Genomic DNA, 10,337 nt, shown 5'->3' with positions numbered 1-10,337 from the left:
AGAGGAAATAGTTTCTCTCTATCTACCATCATCTTAAACACCTCAATCAAATCTTGAGTCTTGAGCATAAAATCTAGGCTGACATTCCCAGTGCAGTGCTCCCTCAAAGATGCCGTCTTTCAGATGTTAAACTGGGGCACTGCCTGCTCTCTCAGGTGGATGTAACAGATCCCATGGCACTATTTCGAAGAAAAGCAGGGCAGTTCTCCCCGGCATCCTGGCCAATATTTATCTGTCAATCAACATCACTAAAACAGACTATCTGTTCATTACCTCATAGTTGTTTGTGGGAGTTTGCTGTGTGCAAATTAGCTGCTGCCTTTCCTACACTACACTTTAAAAGTAATTAATTGTCTGTAAAGCACTTTGGGACATCCTGAGGTTGTGAAAGGTGTTATTTTAATGTAAGTCTTTCTTTCACAACACTTGTGAACACATTTTTATAATACGTGCATGTAAATAACATATTTTATTGCATCAAAACATCTCAAAGCACTTAACAATGAATTACTTTTTTGGAGTGCAGTGCCTGTTGTCATGTAATCATGCATGGTAGTCATTCTGTGCCACCAACATCCTACAAACATCATCGAGGGGAATAGCTGGTTAGAACAGACAGAATGACGAGGAGATTTAGGGGGACTGTAAGAATACATTATTTGCTGTAACTTGACCAAACTTAAAGTTGACCAAATTTTATGCACCAGCATGCTTCGTGAGGCCAAGAGAATGGATGCTGAGAGAACTTCTGCAAAAATAAAACTGCTGTGGTTGCAAGCTGTGTGGGCTGCCAGCTGTCCTTCAACAGATAAGTAACAGAACAGAGTTCTGTAAAGACAAGCTATTGAACTGTGGAACCATTGCAAAAACAGGAACATCTTCAGACTTTGGCATGTAACCGGCCTTGCAGCCCACTGACTGACTGACCACTGATAAGAGAGAAACAATCACTGACCATTACTCACACAGTTTGGGACATGAAAGCAGTGGGCGGGTTGCCAAGTATTGGGGTATAAAATGTGCTGCTAAAAGACACTCGGGACTGCTCCAGTAAGTTGGGCCACTTGGTCAGTTGCCAGTTACAGAGGTACTAGTCACCACCGAACCGACCATTCGTGGGTGTTAGTACGTGTGTGTTTTGCTTATGATCGCTTGAGCTTAAAGTAATCGAGTAGATCCGTGCATGCTTACTTGCAATAAGTGATTGAGCGAGTACGGGTTGTAACTTTTACTATATGTAACAGTTTTGTGTGTGCTTACTTGTAAACTCTTGCTGATTTTATAAGTAAAAGCAGTTTTCCCTGAAATCTTTGGTCTTTGAGTTGTCTGTTCCATGGGTCTGAACTTTGGAAACTGTTGGACGGGTTAAAGGACATGGGGAATTTAAACGTCTTACAGGGACATGCCTTGAATTGTTCTGAGGTAGGTTAGGTCACCCCTCTTCCCTCTTGCTGCATGTCCTTGAATTGCTCCATTGTTCCCCCTTTCAATATGGTCTCAGTTAATCAGCGGTTGAGGGAGGTATGTTGGCGAGTGCCCCCATGTTTTTTTTTCCCAGTTAGTTCCATAAGATCTTTAACATCCACCTGAACAGGTAAATGGCATTTCAGTTTAACGTCATCTTTGCAAGTGCAGCACTCCCTCAGCACTGCACTGAAGTGCTAGATTATAGCCTCAAGTCCTGGAGTGGGACTTGAACCAACTACTTTCTGACTCAGAGATGAGAATGTTAACAACTGAACGAAACAATCCAAAAAAAATTAGAATTGTTTCTTTTTTAAACATTTGCACTGATCAAGGTGAGTTTCCTAGGAATAGGAGAATTTCCATTCCAGTCACTTAGTCTTGATTTTTTTTCAAATTCATTCATGGGATGTGGGCGTCACTGGCAAGGCCAGCATTTATTGCCCATCCCTAATTGCCCTCAAGAAGGTGGTGGTGAGCCACCTTCTTGAATACAGCAGAGTGGCTTGCTAGGGGTCTGGAGTCACATATAGGCCAGACCAGGTAAAGACAGCAGATTTCCTTCCTTAAAGGACATTAGTGAGCCAGATGGGTTTTTATGACAATCTGGTAGTTGTCATATGGCTTTTTTAATTCCAGATTTATTTAATTGAATTTAAATTCCCCAGCTGTATTAGTGGGGAATTTAAATTCACAAGCCTCTGGCTTACTAGTCCAGTAACATTACCACTATGTTATCATACACCTACTGATAAAGTACATTGATGCATCAGGGGAGGTTTATGTTGATTCATTGAGAAGCATCTCATTGGTGCTGGGATGGTATTGGGTCAACTCATGTGTTGAGGTCAATATTTGTGCATTATTTAACTGTTTCTCTTTACAAAAGTTTAAAAAGCTTGTGTAGGTGTGGAATTACTCCCTCTTGGTCCCAGCTCCCACTGCAGCTCCAGTGGTGGTCACTCATTCAGCCACTGTATCCCTGCTCTCTGGAACTTCTGTCCAGTTCTCTCTGCCTCTTCGTAAACCTCCTCAAAACCCTTCTCTTCAACCATGCCTTTGGATCTCCCCCCATCCCCACACAAGCTCTATTTCCACTTCTCCTTGCTGCTCGGTTTCGATTCTGTTACACCCCTCCATGAAAACTATTCCCTGTACATGGGAAACATCATAGGCATCCAAAAAAAAAGAAAGTCTTACATTTATTTAATAGTTTCATGACATCCCAAAGCGCTTTACCGCCAATGAAGTACTTTTGAAGTGTAGTCACTGTTGTAATGTAGGAAACGCAGCAGCCAATTGCACACAGCAAGCTTCCACAAACAGCAACGTGATAATGACCAGATCGTCTGTTTTTGTTATGTTGATTGAGCGATAAATATTGTCCAGGACACCAGGGATAACTCTCCTGCTCTTCTTTGAAATAATGCCATAGGATCTTTTATGTCCACCTGAAAGGCAGACAGTTTAACATCTCATTCAAAAGACAGCACCTCCAACAGTGCAGCACTCCTTCAGTGCTGTGTAAGGGGTTTTAGATCGCAGAGGTTTCTCTCTCTAGAGGCCTCTTTCTCTTGCACAGTAAAACCTTGAGTGGTTCGACCCACTCGCCCCTTAGATTCTATACTCTGGACTTTGGGGCAGGAACTACAATGTAGAGAAAACTCTTATAGACCAAGTTTGATGAAACAAAATGAAATTTTATTGCATATGGAAACACGAATCAAAAGCAAGCAAATAAGAGAGTACATGGGAGGGAAAAACACAAACAAATCATAATGACACAATACTAACTAAGGCAAATACAGCAAATACAGGCATATTATGCTTATGGAGGGCCAGAAACATGCTCACCAATCCAACTAGGAAGTGCAAGGTTTTGAACCAGTCTGCGTTTGATCCTTTCAGGCATCCCGTCTCCACGTGGATCGTGGAGCCCCAGCGAGCTGCGCCTCACCTCTCTCCTGAGGTGGGGGTCGGGGGCGGCTGGACACCGGCTGGCCTGGATGTCGGCGGGGTCGGGGATCATCGGCTCGACCCCGGTCAGAGGAGCCTTGGGCTGGCCCCTATCATTTCTTCAGTTTTATTTTATCTCTTCTCCCGAGCCGGAGCGGGTCGATGGCCTCTCATTTCGTCAACGGCCCGGGGTTGGTCGATGATCTCCCGATGTTTTACCCCGGGGGCGGGACGCCGGCTCGAACGACCTTCTTGATGGCGGCTTAGTCTTCTTCTTCTTCCTCTCCGACGATGGAGAGGAGTCACGCTGATCTTCTCCCAAAGCAGCTCTTTACCCAGCTCAAAAGCTGGACAGGCCTGCAAGCTGGAAAGCTGAATAACCCCATTCCTACCCGTGTGTCTCCCAATTATACTTCTTTCCAGAAGCCCTTACCTCGTGCCAAATCAGGTTAGTCTTTGTTTAACTTTTGGCGGGCTTGTTGCACAACGGGGTAGTTATTATATTTTAAACTGTTCTTGGATGGCCGGTAACGGGCCATCTCTGGTCTGGAATGACCTTCATTGTTTTTAATGTCCTGGTGATGTCCTTAACGGGTCCTTGATGCACTTCTCATGAATATGAAACTGTTCCCTTTTGTCTGGGTCAACATTTAGATGGCCTTTATCTACAGGCCGATCTCGACTGGATCTGCATCCAATCTATATGTATATGTGGGTGACTGGTTTCGTTCTCTCAGAAACGGCTTCCAGAACTTACTTTGGGCTGAATCCACAAAGCTGTCTGAGGATTTGCAGGAACCATTTTAAAGTGTCCCAATAAGTTGATCACGGGGTCTGGTGGCCATTTTGTATGCCCCTTTTTCTGGGCTTCTTTTAAAATGGTCTTTAAAATCATGGCCTCTTCTGCCATTTGACCCTTTATAATATAAAGTACAATTTTGCGAATCCTACAGCTGCACTCCCTCAGTGCTGCACTGGGAGTGTCAGCCTAGATTTTGTGCTTAAGTCTCTGGAGTAGGACTTAGAACCCACAGCCTTCTGACTCAGATGCAAGAGCATTACCCACTGAGCCACAGCTGACACATTGCTGTGGAAACTGTGAAGTCCCCAGCTCAGTTTCCTGTGATTTGATGAGTCAAAAAAAGCCAGGGGAGGGGGCGGGCGGGGAAGTGAGGTGAAATCTTTTTACACAGCGAGTTGTTGTGATCTGGAATGCGCTGCCTGAAAGGGTGGAGGAAGCAGATTCAATAGTAACTTTCAAAAAGGAAATTGACTGAAATACCATTTGCCAAAAAGGAAAAACTTACAGGGAAAGAGCAAGGGAGTGGGACTAATTAGATAGCTCTTTCAAAGAGCATGATGGGCCGAATGGCCTCCTTCTCCTCTGTATGATTCTATGTGCCGCCAAAATAGTGCTTTGCTGGATTTCTAAGCGCGGCCTCCCAATCGCGATTCGTGGCAATGGGAGATGGACGGATTAACTGTTAACCAGGCGGATGGTAACACAAACCCTCCATGTAATAAGCCTTGTGATCATCACCGGGAACGGTTTCCTCATCCGCAAACCTGCAGCTCCCAATCTAACCAACAGGAAGCGAAACGGGGAACCATCTCTACCACCAGACGCACAGACGTGAGCCTCTGATCATGGCTTATTAGCGAGCACTAATTCAATGCGGCTTGCCTGGTAGGGGGAAAAAAACAACATCCGTGCCCAAGGCTTAGCCTTTACTCCAAGCATAAATACTGCAGAAACAACACACACACTTTGGACACTAATTTCTGAATGACTAACGACAGGGACTTAGGTATCATTCTTCTTCCTGAGCTGTCAGTGTAGGTGACGCTCCAACTAACAGGGCTCTGTCTGAAGATTAATGGGCCAGAATTTACTATAACAACGGAGAAATGGTACCGCCGTTCATTACACTTAACCCTTGCTCGTTTAATTTCCATGAGATTTTAAGAACATACAAATTAGGAGCAGGATTAGGCTATACGGCCCCTCGAACCTGGTCTGTGGAACAGACAACCCAAAGACCAAGGATCATGGCTGATCTTCTACCTCAACTCCTCAGCCTCTTCAGAGGAGGAGGAGGAGGAGGAGCAGGTGGAACACGAGGAGCAGGAGGAGGATGAACCTGAGCTGGAGATGGTACCAGCAGCGGCGCACATTGCTGCCTGGGAGGCCCGGCGTGGCCTCATAATGCCCAGATTTACTTAACTTGCTCCAGTGCAGCCATATGGCTCCCAACTGCTGGACTAACTTCCCACCCACCCCCCAACACCATAAAGCAGTCCTACAATAACCAAGCCATTCCTCTCACCCAAACCCCCACTGCTCGAGGTTAAGTAATGTCTCACCATTCACTCCAAGTGACAAAGCCACTTCCCAGGTAGCAGGCAAAAATGGACAAGATGGGAAAGTTGTGCAAAGAAATAAATTTATGTGCATCACAAATATAACTGAAACTTAACATTAACATTTTTCATACACCCCTGTGCATACCCTTGTGCATCTACTTTTGTGCCTTGTTTCTTTTCCGAGTGCTTCTACGAGGTGCAACCCCTGTGAATTCAGTAGAGGTAGTTGCAGGCTGCTCACTTCCATGCTGTGACTGCTTTGACACTTTTGGCGGACGTCCTCTGGGTTTTGGAGCCTGTGAGGGCCCCATCAAAGACTGCTCCTCCAGCAACTATGCAGGGGCAGACTCGGCCATCGGGATCCAAGGAAGCATGTGGGGCTCTGACTAAGGTGGAGGCAATGGGGCAGAAGTGGGAGTGCTTTGAGAGGAGCCCCCCACTTCCATACCCCCTCTCACCATCACCCCTCTCCTGGGCCACCCACACTTCCGCTAGCAAGGAGCTGGAGAGCACCTTGCTGCACAGTGGTGGGGCCATGAGGGCCTCTCATCGCATCCCCATCACTCTGCCTACTCCTGCACATCCTTACTCACACCAACTTATCTTGGACCTCCACCCATCCCTCTTTCTCTATCTATATTATCACATCCCCATCTCACTAGCCTCCCCTCACCCTCATCCTAGTGCAATCATGCCAACTAACAACACACAAGGGTAGACACTTGAGTGTTTTATGCAATGTCCATGTAAAGTTTCTGTTAATGTGGTGTCAAACATTAAAAGCTTTATTTTCAACACTTTGCATTCTTGGACAGATTTGTGTGCCCCTTTGGAAGTGGCTCAGTGAGTTGCAGTGAACGGTGAGACATAACGATACCCCCGCAATGGTGATGAGTGTGAAAGGAATGGCTTGGGCATTGTAGGGATGCTTATTGGTGTTGGTGTGGGGTGGTGCCAACCTGGCACATCATGTGGCAGCCAGGGTGTACAGCATCAAGTGAAGTAAATCTGGCCATGGTGAGGCCATCCCTGGCCTCCTGGGTAGCAATGTGGTCAGGTGCTGATGCCCTCTGTCCTGTGCACCATCAGTTGATTGTGGAGAAGGTTGGTGTAGTTGTTGGTGCTGCTGGTGTGCCTGGTACTGCTGGTGTTGGGGCTGATCGGGTGGGATTCTGAGGACCAAGGTGAGAGTGTATAAAGGGCACCCATGCTGATGGAATAGATGGCAGGTGAAGTAGAGATGACAGAAGCCATCTGTCAATGGTGAGAGAGGTAATGAGGTCAGGCTGGATGGAGACTTGTGTAAAGATTGCAGCATCCTGAATCTGTTGTGGAAATGTAGTGAGAAAGAGCTTGTAGCAGAGGGAAGATATCTCCGTAAGATGGAGATTTTACTTGACATTTGAAGCTGTCAACTCATCAGCTGATTCAATGGCCACTGACCTCCCGCCTCATCTTCACAGACGTGGTCTAGCAGCAGCGTGAAATCCGTGGGCGAGCTATCAAATTCAAAAGATAAGTGTAAAACCATTGTTAAATGGCTGTAAACAAGCAACTAATCATTTAAATTGGCTCCCCCGCCGCTGCCTGTTGGGTCTGTTCAGCGCTGGCAGACCCGACATCGTGAAAGGCACGTGTGCGTGATTTGACAGCGGGTTCCTGACCCCACTGTCAATCAATTCACATTTAACTGCCGACCCGCCACCGATCCCATCCGCTGAGCACCGGCAAAACTCCGGCCTATGTTTATGTTTATGCAATGTTTATGTTTAAGCAATGCTCCGTCTAATTTTTTTTGTGCACGGCCCCTTTAAACTTGCTGCGTGGCCACACATGTGCGGTATTTCTTCCAGCGGCAGGAGCTGGTGAGCGGCATGAGCGGGACCTCGCTATTGGTGCGCAACTGCTTGGCCGCACACCTTAGGGGGAACATTGGTGCGCGACCTTCAACAGCTCACCAAAACTTGTTAATTGGGCCTGCAGCCCAGATAATTGCCCACCCCTGTTCTAGACTCTCCAGCCAGGGGAAACAGTCGCTCAGCATTTACCTTACCCAGCCCTCGAAGAGCTTTGCATGGTTTTATAAGATTTTGCAGGGCAAGAGGTTGAAGTGGGAGATGGAAATGGCACAGCACCCTCTACAGGGCATCTGGGACTTGTGTGAACAGGGCAAGCAACTGTGTGTCTCCTTAACCAATCAGATTGAAGGGTTTTAAAATGAACAGCGCGGTGTCTGAACCAGGAAGTGTAAGATAGAATAGTGAATTCAGTGTCAAATCAGGTACCGAAACTGAAATAATCAGAGGGAAAGAAAGATTGAATTAAGCAAGATAAAAGAGATAGAAAGTAAAACTTTTTAAAATTTAAATATTTAAATTTTTTAAAAGCTCCAACAATAATTAAAATCTGAAGGAATAAGACTCCACACTTGTAAAAGTTAATTGTCAGTGCCAGAGGGTTTTTTGACAGTAATTAAGAGCACGTTGTTAAAAGGGTACTTACACTGGAATGGACAAGCCCTGACTTTTTCTGGTGAGTTTAGTTCGTATCTATGAGATAAGTACAGCAACTTCACACCATTCAATATATTTGAGTGGTGGGTCAGACGGCAAAATGCTGTTTTCGGGAAGCTTTTGGAGGAGCATGGCATCTCAAACAGCAACGTCCGGATGTCCATGTTTAACTGCGCACGTACATAAATACTGTGGCTACAAGAGCAGGTCAGAGGCTGGGAATTCTGCGGCGAGTGTCTCACCTCCTGACTCCCCAAAGCCTTTCCACCATCTACAAGGCACAAGTCAGGAGTGTGATGGAATGCTCTCCACTTGCCTGGATGAGTGCAGCTCCAACAACATTCAAGGAGCTCGACACCATCCAGGATAAAGCAGCCCGCTTGGTTGGAACCTCATCCAGTACCTTAAACATTCACTCCCTCCACCACCTGCACACCGTGGCTGCAGTGTGTACCATCTACAAGATGCACTGCAGCAACTCGCTAAGGCTTCTTCGGCAGCACCTCCCAAACCCGCGACCTCTTCCACCTAGAAGGACAAGGGCAGCAGGCGCATGGGAACACCACCACCTCCAAGTTCCACACCATCCTGACTTAGAAGTATATCGCCGATCCTTCATCGTCGCTGGGTCAAAATCCTGGAACTCCCTCCCTAACAGCACTGTGGGAGTACCTTCACCACACGGACTGCAGCGGTTCAAGAAGGCGGCTCACCACCACCTTCTCAAGGGCAATTAGGGATGGGCAATAAATGCTGGCTTTGCCAGTGACACCCACATCCCATAAACGAATTTTAAAAAATGTACAGTCACCGGAAGTTGATGTCTGATTTCCACGCTAATAATGGTGAATGCTGTTAGCACTGGTAGCCTTATTTCTACCGTAAAATCCAGCCCATTATGTTTTTTTTTTATCCTTTTACCATTAGTTTTCCTTTTGGCTTCTGTGTTTCAGACTACTCTCAAATGTGAGACCTCCTTCTCAATATCCTCCAGAGTGTTTTCACGTTACCTAATATCTAAGCCAAAGATTTTAGCAAACCTGGAGTATGAACGGAGAAAGCTTTTTCAGGTTATTTCTGCCGCTGGTCCTGTCTCATACCTCAACAACAGCAACTTGCATTTAAATAGCACTTTTTTATGGAGTAAAACGTCCCAAGGTGCTTCACAGGAACATCGTCAGACAATAAATTTGACACCGAGCCACATAAGGAAAGATTAGGACATATGACCAAAAGCTTGGTCAAAGAGGCAGGTTTTAAGGAACGTCTTAAAGGAGGAAGGAGAGGGCGAGATGCAGAGAGGTTTAGGGAGGGAATTCCAGAGCTTAGGGCCTAGGCAGCTGAAGGCGCGGCCACCAATGGTGAAGCGATGAAAATTAGGGATGGTCAAGAGGCCAGAATTGGAGGAGCAGAATCCTCTTAGTCTTCAAAAGGTGGCAGATCAAAACTCACACTGGAATCTTATTTTAGGCTTGAAGAAAACAAACAATTTTATTAAACAATAAATACACTGGCGAATAACAGCAGGAGGGTAGATGAGGGTAGTGTGTTTGATGTAGTGTATATGGACTTTAGCAAGGCCTTTGATAAGGTTCCACATGGCAGACTGGTCATGAAGTTAAAAGCCCATGGGATCCAGGGCAAAGTGTCAAGTTGGATTCAAAATTGGCTCGGAGACAGGAAGCAGAGGGTAATGGTTGATGGGTGTTTTTGTGACTGGAAGGCTGTTTCCAGTGGGGTTCTGCAGGGCTCAGTACTAGATCCCTTGCTTTTTGTGGTATATATCAACGATCTTGACTTGAATATAGGGGGTATGATTAAGAAGCTTGCAGATGATACTAAAATTGGCTGTGTGGCTGATACTGAAGAAGGAAGCTGTAGACTGCAGGATGATATCAATAAATTGGTCAGGTGGGCAGAACAGTGGCAAATGTAATTCAATCCGGAGAAGTGTGAGGTAATGCATTTGGGGAAGGCTAACAAGGAAAGGGAATACACATTAAATGGTAGGACACGAAGTAGTGTAGAGGAACAAAGGGA

Source organism: Somniosus microcephalus, chromosome 14 (assembly GCF_052327205.1).
Source record: "Somniosus microcephalus isolate GS21.2 chromosome 14, FLI_Smic_1.0, whole genome shotgun sequence".
Lineage (NCBI taxonomy): Eukaryota > Metazoa > Chordata > Chondrichthyes > Squaliformes > Somniosidae > Somniosus > Somniosus microcephalus.
The sequence above is the reverse complement of the archived record's forward strand: the minus strand, read 5'-3'. Positions refer to the sequence as shown.